The 8604-nt window shown below is 43.4% G+C and overlaps 1 pseudogene across 1 annotated transcript; it reads left to right on the top strand.

Moving 5' to 3' along the window:
- Positions 1-963: 963 nt before the first annotated feature.
- On the top strand, positions 964-2203 carry LOC103263735 (annotated as a pseudogene). Its single transcript, XR_504515.1, has one exon. The product of XR_504515.1 is annotated as a serine/threonine-protein kinase VRK1 pseudogene (transcript).
- The last annotated feature ends 6401 nt before the right edge of the window (positions 2204-8604 follow it).

The raw sequence follows: 8604 nt of genomic DNA, 5'->3' as shown, positions 1-8604 counted from the left end.
GTTAGAGGCATCACACGTTCTGATTTTAAAACATGTAACAAAGTTACTGGAATAAAAACAACATGGTACGACATACAGAAAGACAAATATAATGGATCAGAATAGGAAACCTCAAAATACACCCTTTTAATATAATTAAATGAACTTCAACAAGATTGCCATGACCACACAATGGAGGAAAAAACAGATTCTTCAACAAATAGTGTTGGAAAACGGGCTATCCACAAAAGAAAAATAAAGATGGAATCTTAAATCATATACAAAAGCTATCTGAAATGATTACAGAATTAAATGTAAAAACTATAATTATAAAGTTATTAGAGCGAAATATAAGATGGAAATTTAGATACTCATCTTGTCAATGCTTCCTTAAGCCTATCAAAAGCATAAGCAACAAAGAAAAATAAAATGTTGCTTACTAATCAATGTTTAAAAAAAAAAAACATGAGAAAACATTCAGTGGAGTAAAACGTCTCCTAAGAAATGTGAGAAAACTTTTGCAATTTACATATTTGATAGGATTTAAAATTCAGAACATGTAAATAACTGCTACAATTTAACAAAAATTGAATAACATGATTAAAAAGGGACAAAGAACAGCCATTTCTTCAAAAAAGATCTACAAATGACCAAGAAGTATCTCAAAATACGTTCAAAATGATGAATACTGAGAGAAATGCAAAGCAAAAGCACAATGACATATAACCTCACAACCATCAGGATGGCCACTATCAAACAAACAAAATAAATCTTGCTGAGGATGTGGAGAAATTGGAACCCATGTGCACTGTTGTTGGGGGGGGGAAATGATTCAGCTACTACTGAAAGTACTATGAAAATTCCTCAAAAAATTAAAAATAGCCCCTCTCGACCCGCCTCCCCCCGCCGTCCCCAGCCAGTGGGGAAGCTCCGTCCTGCCGGTGCGATGGGCGCAGCGCCGCCGCCGCCGGGGCGCAAAGTCGGCGAAAGCGGCGGGAAGTTCGTACTGGGCGGAAGGCGGCGTTCCTGCGGCTGGGGTGAAAATGCCTCGTGTAAAAACAGCTCAAGCTGGGAGACAGGGCCCTGCAGAGAGACATCTTGCAGAACAATTTGCTGTTGGGGAGATACTAACTGACATGGCAAAGAAGGAGTGGAAAGTAGGATTGCCCATCGGCCAAGGTGGCTTTGGCCGTCTCTAACTTGCTGATATGAATTCTTCAAAATCGGTTGGCAGCGATGCACCCTGTGTTGTAAAAGTGGAACCCAGTGACAGGGGACCTCTTTTTACTGAATTAAAGTTCTGCCAGCGAGCTTGTAAGTCAGAGCAGATTCAAAAATGGATGCGTGCCCATAAACTGAAGTACCTGGGTACTCCTAAGTATTGGGGGTCTGGTCTACATGATAAGAATGGAAAAAGTTACAGGTTTATGATAATGGATCGCTTTGGGAGTGACCTTCAGAAAATATATGAAACAAACGCCAAAAGGTTTTCTCGGAAAACTGTCTTGCAGCTGAGTTTAAGAATTCTGGATATTGTGGAATAGATTCACGAGCACGAGTATGTGCATGGAGACATCAAGCCCTCAAATCTTCTGAGCCACAAGAATCCCGACCAGGTGTACTTGGTCGATTATGGACTTGCTTATCGGTACTGCCCAGAAGGAATTCATAAAAAGTACAAAGAAGACCCCAAAAGGTGTCACGATGGCACTATTGAATTCACCAGCATTGACACACACAATGGTCTGGCCCCATCAAGACGTGGTGATCTGGAAATCCTTGGTTATTGCATGATCCAGTGGCTTACGGGCCATTTTCCTTGGGAGCATAATTTGAAAGATCCTAAATACGTCAGAGATTCCAAAATTAGATACAGAGAAAATATTGCAAGTTTGATGGACAAATGTTTTCCCGAGAAAAACAATCCAGGTGAAATTGCTAAATACATGGAAACAGTGAAATTACTAGACTATACTGAAAACCTCTTTATCAGAATTTGCAAGATATTCTTTTGCAGGGACTAAAAGCCATAGGAAGTAAGGATGATGGCAAACTGGACCCCAGTGTTGTGGAGAATGGAGGTTTGAAAGCAAAAACAATGACTAAGCGAAAGAAAGAAATTGAAGAAAGCACAGAATCTAGTGTTGAAGATATGGAATGCTCAAATGCTCAGACAGAGACCACTCAAACTCGTTCAAGAACCAGAAGGAGAGTCCAGAAGTAACTCAAAAGCTATGAACCATCCTTTTCATTTGACCTTTTTCTCCTTTTCTATATGAAGTGTTTTATTTTCATGTGAGTCTTGTGGGGTAGGAATAATAATTAGATGCCTATGACTTTGAAAAACATAAACCTTTTTTATTAAAATAAATATTTTTTACAATTGATTAAAGGCTAATATATTCAATTCCAAAATCTTCAGGTTATACACTTTAAGCTCTTCCAAGCTGTGTGTGTTTTCAGGTTTGGGGGTACATATAAGAAAAATTACTATGACATGCACTTTTCTAATCATTGTACATTTTGCAAAGTAGATAAAAATGTGTGACAGAGTCCTCACTTTTAAGGAAATGCGAAACTTAAAATAAAAGTCTCTTTTGTTGATACAAATACATAGTTTATTTTGGCCATAAAAAAAATTAAAAATAAAATTTTCCTATGACCCCACAATCCTACTTCTAGATATCTATCCAAAGTATGCAAACAAACCTGAAATGATATTTGCACACAACCATGTTTATTGCAGCATTATTTACAAAATCCAAAATGTAGAAGCAACATAAATGTCCCTCAATGAATGGATATAGAAAATGTGACATATATGTACACAACACTCTTAAAAATATATAGTCAGGTCAGGGGCAGTGGCTTAAGCCTGTAATCATAGCACTTTGGGAGGCCAAGGCGAGAGGATTGCCTGAGCTCAGGGGTTTGAGACCAGCCTGGGCAACTTGGTGAGATCTTGTCTCTACAATAAATAAAAAAATTAGCTGGGTGTGGTGGTGTGAGCCTGTAGTTCTAGCTACTTGGAATGCTGAGGCGCAAGGATCACCTGAGCCCAGCTGGTTGAGGCTGCAGTGGCTGTGAGCATGCCACTGCACTCCAGCCTGGGTGACAGAGTGAGACTCTGACTCAAAAAAACCAAAAACTGATTGTACCCAGTGTTGGTACTGATATGGAACAACCAGAACTCTCATACACTACTGGTGGGAATAAAAGTTGGTCCAACCACAGATGGAATCACTAACCTCTATGGCAGTAATTGGATTTTAGATGTGGGCTATGATATTTTATGCCAGTAAATATCTGGTATAATAAAATAAAATAAAAACAAGAGGTCATAGGCTCTAGGTAAATTTGAGAGAGTGAAGAGAACTGGTTCCAGGTGATATAACTGGAATTATCCAATAAGATAATTTTTTTTTGAGTCGGTGTCTCTGTCGCCCAGGCTGGAGTGCAGTAGCATGCTCATAGTCACTATAGCCTCGACCTGCTGGGCTCAGGTAATCCTTCCACCTAAGCCTTCCAAGTAGCTGGAATTATAGGCATGCACCACCATGACCAGCTAAATTTTTTATTTATTGTAGTAATGAGGTCTCGCCAAGTGGCCCAGGCTGGTGTTGAACTCTTGGGCTCAGGCAATCCTCTTACCTTGGCTTCCCAAAGTGCTGGGATTATAGGCGTGAGCCACTGTGCCCAACCGTTATAAGATAATTTTTTACACAGAAATATTCTTTTTTTTTTTCGAGTTGGAGTCTCACTCTCACCCAGACTGGAGTGCAGTGGCATGCTCCTGACCACCAGAGCCTCGACCTGCTGGGCTCTGGTGATCCTTCTGTCTCAGCCTTCCAAGTAACTGGAACTACAGGTGTGCACTACCATACCTGGCTAATTTTTTTTTTATTTATTGTAGAGACAAGGTCTCGCCAAGTTGCCCAGGCGGGTCTTGATCCCATGGGCTCAGGCAATTCACCCACCTTAGCCTCCCAAAGTGCTGGGATTACAGTCTGAGCCACCAAGCCCGGTCCAGTAATATTCTTTAATGTATTAGGTCTGAGAAAAAAGGATGAAACAAAATCCACTCAGCCAGTGTCGATACTATACTTCTGTGAATTATGCAGAATAAAATTTGGGCACAGGCATGTACATTTTTGAGTGCTACATTGACATCACACAGAATAAGTTGTTATATTGGTCAGATGGAAAACTTATAATGAGTGAAAAGATCCCTGTCAGGTTTTAATGTGTATAACAATGTATTAAATATCTTGTTAAAATGCAGCTTCTGATTCAGGAGATATAGGGTAAGCCTACGTTTCTACTTTTTTTTTTTCAATTGGGGTTTCTCACTCTGTCACCCACACTGGGGCCAGTGGCATAATCACAGCTCATTGCAGACCTGACCTCTTGGACTGAAAAGATTCATCCTCCTCTGAAGGAGACAAGGACATAAACTGACAAGGTCCTTATGTCCTAAAACACACAAGCTTGACAAGATCCTTGTGTTCCTGGCCTGGCTCCAACAAGAGCTTGACCTGTACTTCCTTTGATGTTTGTACCTGAGAGTGTTGATTTGCTAGAAATCCGTTAGTGTGACCTCTAGTCTGCGTAGTCCAGATGTGGCCTGCCTTGATCATTAACTTTACTTATTAGAGTTTTTAGAAAACACAAATGTTAGTGGTTTTAATTTACATCATAAATAACATGGACGTTAGTGCTATGGTAATCTTGCTGAGAAAGTCCTGATGAGCATTAACCTTCTTCCTGCTGTTGCTAGCATTAAGATATTTCATGTTTATGTAGTTTGACCCCGTATAAGGGGCACGCTGTGAGAATAAAATTGCTCTCATCTATTCAGGAGAGAGTCCTCCCAACCCGCTGTTCTTTGACTTTGACTTTCTTTTCTCATTCCCTCCCCCTCAGGCCTGCTCTCCTGAGACTGGAATTCCGCACTCCTCAGCTTCCCAAGTGGCTGGAACAAACTGGTATCAGGTGCCAAGGCACACAGACAACACAGCATCAGTGCTGAGATATTTTTGACCAAAAAATAGTAAATCATAATCTGAATCTAATAATGAAGCATATGTTTTATGCAGAATTCCAACTACAGGTATCTCCCATGTTCTGTAATCTCAAAAAGTGTACTTATATATTTATATTGTTGTTGTTTATTTTTATTTTTATTTTTTTAGTTGGAGTCTCATGCGGCCACTGCAGCCTCGACCTGCTGGGCTCCGGCGATCCATCCGCCTCAGCCTTCCAAGTAGCTGGAACCACAGGAGTGCGCTACCACACCCGGCTAATTTTTTTGATTTATTGTAGAGATGAGGCCTCGCCAAGTTGCCCAGGCGGGTCTCGAACCTGCGGGCTCAGGCAATTCACTCACCTCAGCCTCCCAAAGCACTGGGATTACAGGCTGAGCCACCGAGCCCGGCTATATTGTTGTTTTTTAAAATCATCCTAGAAAGCAAGACTCTCTTTTTATTATTCTTTATTCAGACCTCCCTGAGTTATTCTGGGCAGTAATGGCCATCTTGTTTAAATGTGCCCCTCACTGCCGGCTCCAGGCCCCATCCCTCTGGTATTGAGTGACTAGGAGATGTAATCAGACAGGTGCTACCTAAGACAAAAAACAGTTTTAGATTTCTCTCTGCCCTGGAACCTGGGAGGGAGGAGAAGGGTGGTGCGTCTCTCTTGGGGCATGCTGGCATGCTGGCATCGCTCTTGATCGGTTGGTCGCTGGGCTGTTGGGCCACACCGTCTCCCCGGGGACATGCTTGGTTTGTGGTCTGACAGCTCCGCGACCAACCGACCTGGAGCCATTTAGACGCCAATGTCCCCAGCATGCCCTGCGAGAGGCGCACAACCCCGCACCTGCCCCCAAGTTTGGTGCAAGAAGCGATCTCAACCTTTTGTTGCCTCATATAACCCCAGTCTGATCACGTCTCCTGTCACTCAAAGCCAGAGTGGTGGTGCTTGAAGCCTTATCCAATCAGCGAACAGTGAGGTCTGAACTGCCCAATCAGACAGGAGCAGGAAGTGAGAGGGCCGCTTCCTGGCTCTAAATAGGTTTTTGTCGCCTGTCCTTGCGACTGTGCTGCTCAGTGCTGCTCTCTGGGAGACCCACGTGTCTTGGCTTCATCCTCTGTCGCCCTGTGACATGCAGGTCCTGGGAGAACCGTAGGGAAGACGCCGGGACACTCAGAAGCCGGGAGATAGTGAGTGTGCGGGCGGGAGTCCCGAGAGGGGGAGGGGTGGTGGGACCGGGTGAACCGACTGTGGCGGGACCGGCCTCCCTGTCAGCTCCGAGCCTGGACCGGTCCCCGCCGGCAGCTCAGCCGGGTCCCTCCGGCGCTGGGTGGGGCTGAGCCCGGGACCCAGGGGTCCTGACCCCACGGCGATCTCGCCCCCTGAGCCGTCCCCGGGCAGCTCCTCGCAGTCCTGCGCGCAATCTGCGGGATCCGGGAAGATCGTGGGGAGGATCCTACCCGCGTGCGGGGCGGTGGAGAGTGACTGTGGTCCTGCCCCCCCCCCCTTTCCCAGGTTAAACGGCGGCTCCCTCACAACGATAAGAAGTTAACTTGGGCAAACAGCGGATCGTGAATCCCGAAGCCCCAGTCAGGGTTTGTGGTGTGGGGTTCCTGGAGAGATTTGGAGGAAAGGCTTTTAGAAGCGGCAGGGGGAAACGGGCCACGTGCAGTTGCTGGTTGGTTATGGTGCCTGGTGGGGTGCGGAGCAAAACTTTTGCGTTCTTTGGCTCATCCCTAAAATAATCAGCTAAGTTTCAAAACGAAGTTTATTAAGAAAGAAGAAAGGAAGGGAGACATGCCAGGGCTGGCATGGGCGAGAGAAACCTCACCCTTCCCTTTTTACAACAGGCATGAAGTATCTCCACAGTGATGGATAAGGTACAGAGGGTGGAGCCCAGGTAACCGCAACTCTGGAAATTGTTATCTTTCCATTCTGAAGGGAGGAGTGGTCTTTTCCTGACCAGCCAGATGTTTCCAATTCACAAGATTATGAACTAAAAAGTAGTCTTATTTCTATGGCTTTGGTTAGGTAAAGGGTGGTATTCCACCTTCTGTCTTCCACAGGGAATCTTTCGATTCTTAGTGATTATTATCCTAAACCATGAATTCAAAGGTCAGACTATCTTATTTGTACACCTGATGAGTTTGTTTGTTTGATTTGTTGAGAGGGTGGTGTAGGCTGCCACCTTGGCCTACATTAAATGTAATTTTTTAAATGTCTGAATATTTTCTGAAACCTGCCGTCAGGAAATTTATCTATGTCTAACCTATGTTAGCTACCCTGCCTCAGTCACAGCTGTGTCATGTTATTTGGAATATCCACGTGGAAATTCCCAGCTATGTAATCAGGGTCATTGGCAGTTTGTGTAACCAGGTACAAACCCCATTCTGCTCAGCACAGGACAGCCAACAAATTGAGACAAGGGGATGGAGCAAGGACTGTGACTTTATTTAGGAGTGTCATTAAAATCGAGAAGATGACAGGCTGGTGTCCTAAAGACCCCTCTTGGGTGGTGTATGCTCTTTTTCTAGTTTTTATTCAGGACTGAGATCAAGAGATGGGTTAGAACTGCAGACATCTGGGCGCCATGGGGAGTCCTGGAAAGTTATGAGGTCTGTTTGGTTTGTGGTCTCTTTTTTTCCTTTAACAAAACAGTGTACATACTCCTCCTTTTCCCAGAGTTACTCTGGATAGCTGCATACTTGTTCCTACCTTATCTTTTAAGTGTTTCAAAATTATTTTAGCTATGTGCAGGCACAAAGAGAGGCCAGAGAGAAATCTCCCTACAAAATGAAGTTAGTTATATTAGTCTTTTGACGTTTCACTGTTATAAGCATGGTTGGTTAAGTCTCAGTTCTGTTTTTCTCTTAGCTAATAATTTTCAAGAAATTCATTTTAGTTAGTTCAGTGACTGGTTTTTGTGCATTTTCAAACTTATTGCTGGTCTTGAAGAGGAAAGACAAATCATTTTGGGCCTCTGGAATATCTTCCACTTATGAAGGGAGGAAAGCTATCCCAAAGGACAAGGAAAACCCACCCCATGGAAATGATGTCAAAACCCACAAAGCAAAAAGCACCTCAGGACAAAGGAGAGCAAGTGCAGAGTCTCCTCAGAGGATGGTCACCAGCACTTCTGTGATCAGGATGGGGTGTCCCAAGTGACAAAATAACCTGACTTGACACTTGAGTCAGCCATGTCTGTGTCAGCCAGCACCAGCCCTCCCTGAGTATTTCACCTTAAAAGAATTCTTTCTAGCTGGACATGGTGGTATGCATCTGTAGTTCCAGCTACTTGGAAGATTGAGGCAGAAGGATCACCTAAGTCCAGCAGGTAGAAACTGCAGTGGCCGTGAGCATGCTGCTGCTCTCCAGCCTGGGCAACAAGAGTGAGACTCCAACTCAAAAAAAAAAAAAAAAAAAGAATTCTTTCACTTATTTCAACTTTTTCATTAACTGTAAAATAAATTTTACCAGTAGGGGTTGAAAGGTTTAAAAAAAATTTCAAAGAGGCAAGAAATAGGTAAATGTCAAAAAAAATTCAATGTTTCATTTTATAATCCGTTTGTTAAAATGTCATATTTACCTTTTTATTTT

The sequence above is a fragment of the Carlito syrichta genome, unplaced genomic scaffold, assembly GCF_000164805.1.
Source record: "Carlito syrichta isolate Samal-C Ts95f unplaced genomic scaffold, Tarsius_syrichta-2.0.1 Scaffold305243, whole genome shotgun sequence".
NCBI classification, from domain to species: Eukaryota; Metazoa; Chordata; class Mammalia; order Primates; family Tarsiidae; genus Carlito; species Carlito syrichta.
The sequence above is the reverse complement of the archived record's forward strand: the minus strand, read 5'-3'. Positions and strand labels throughout refer to the sequence as shown.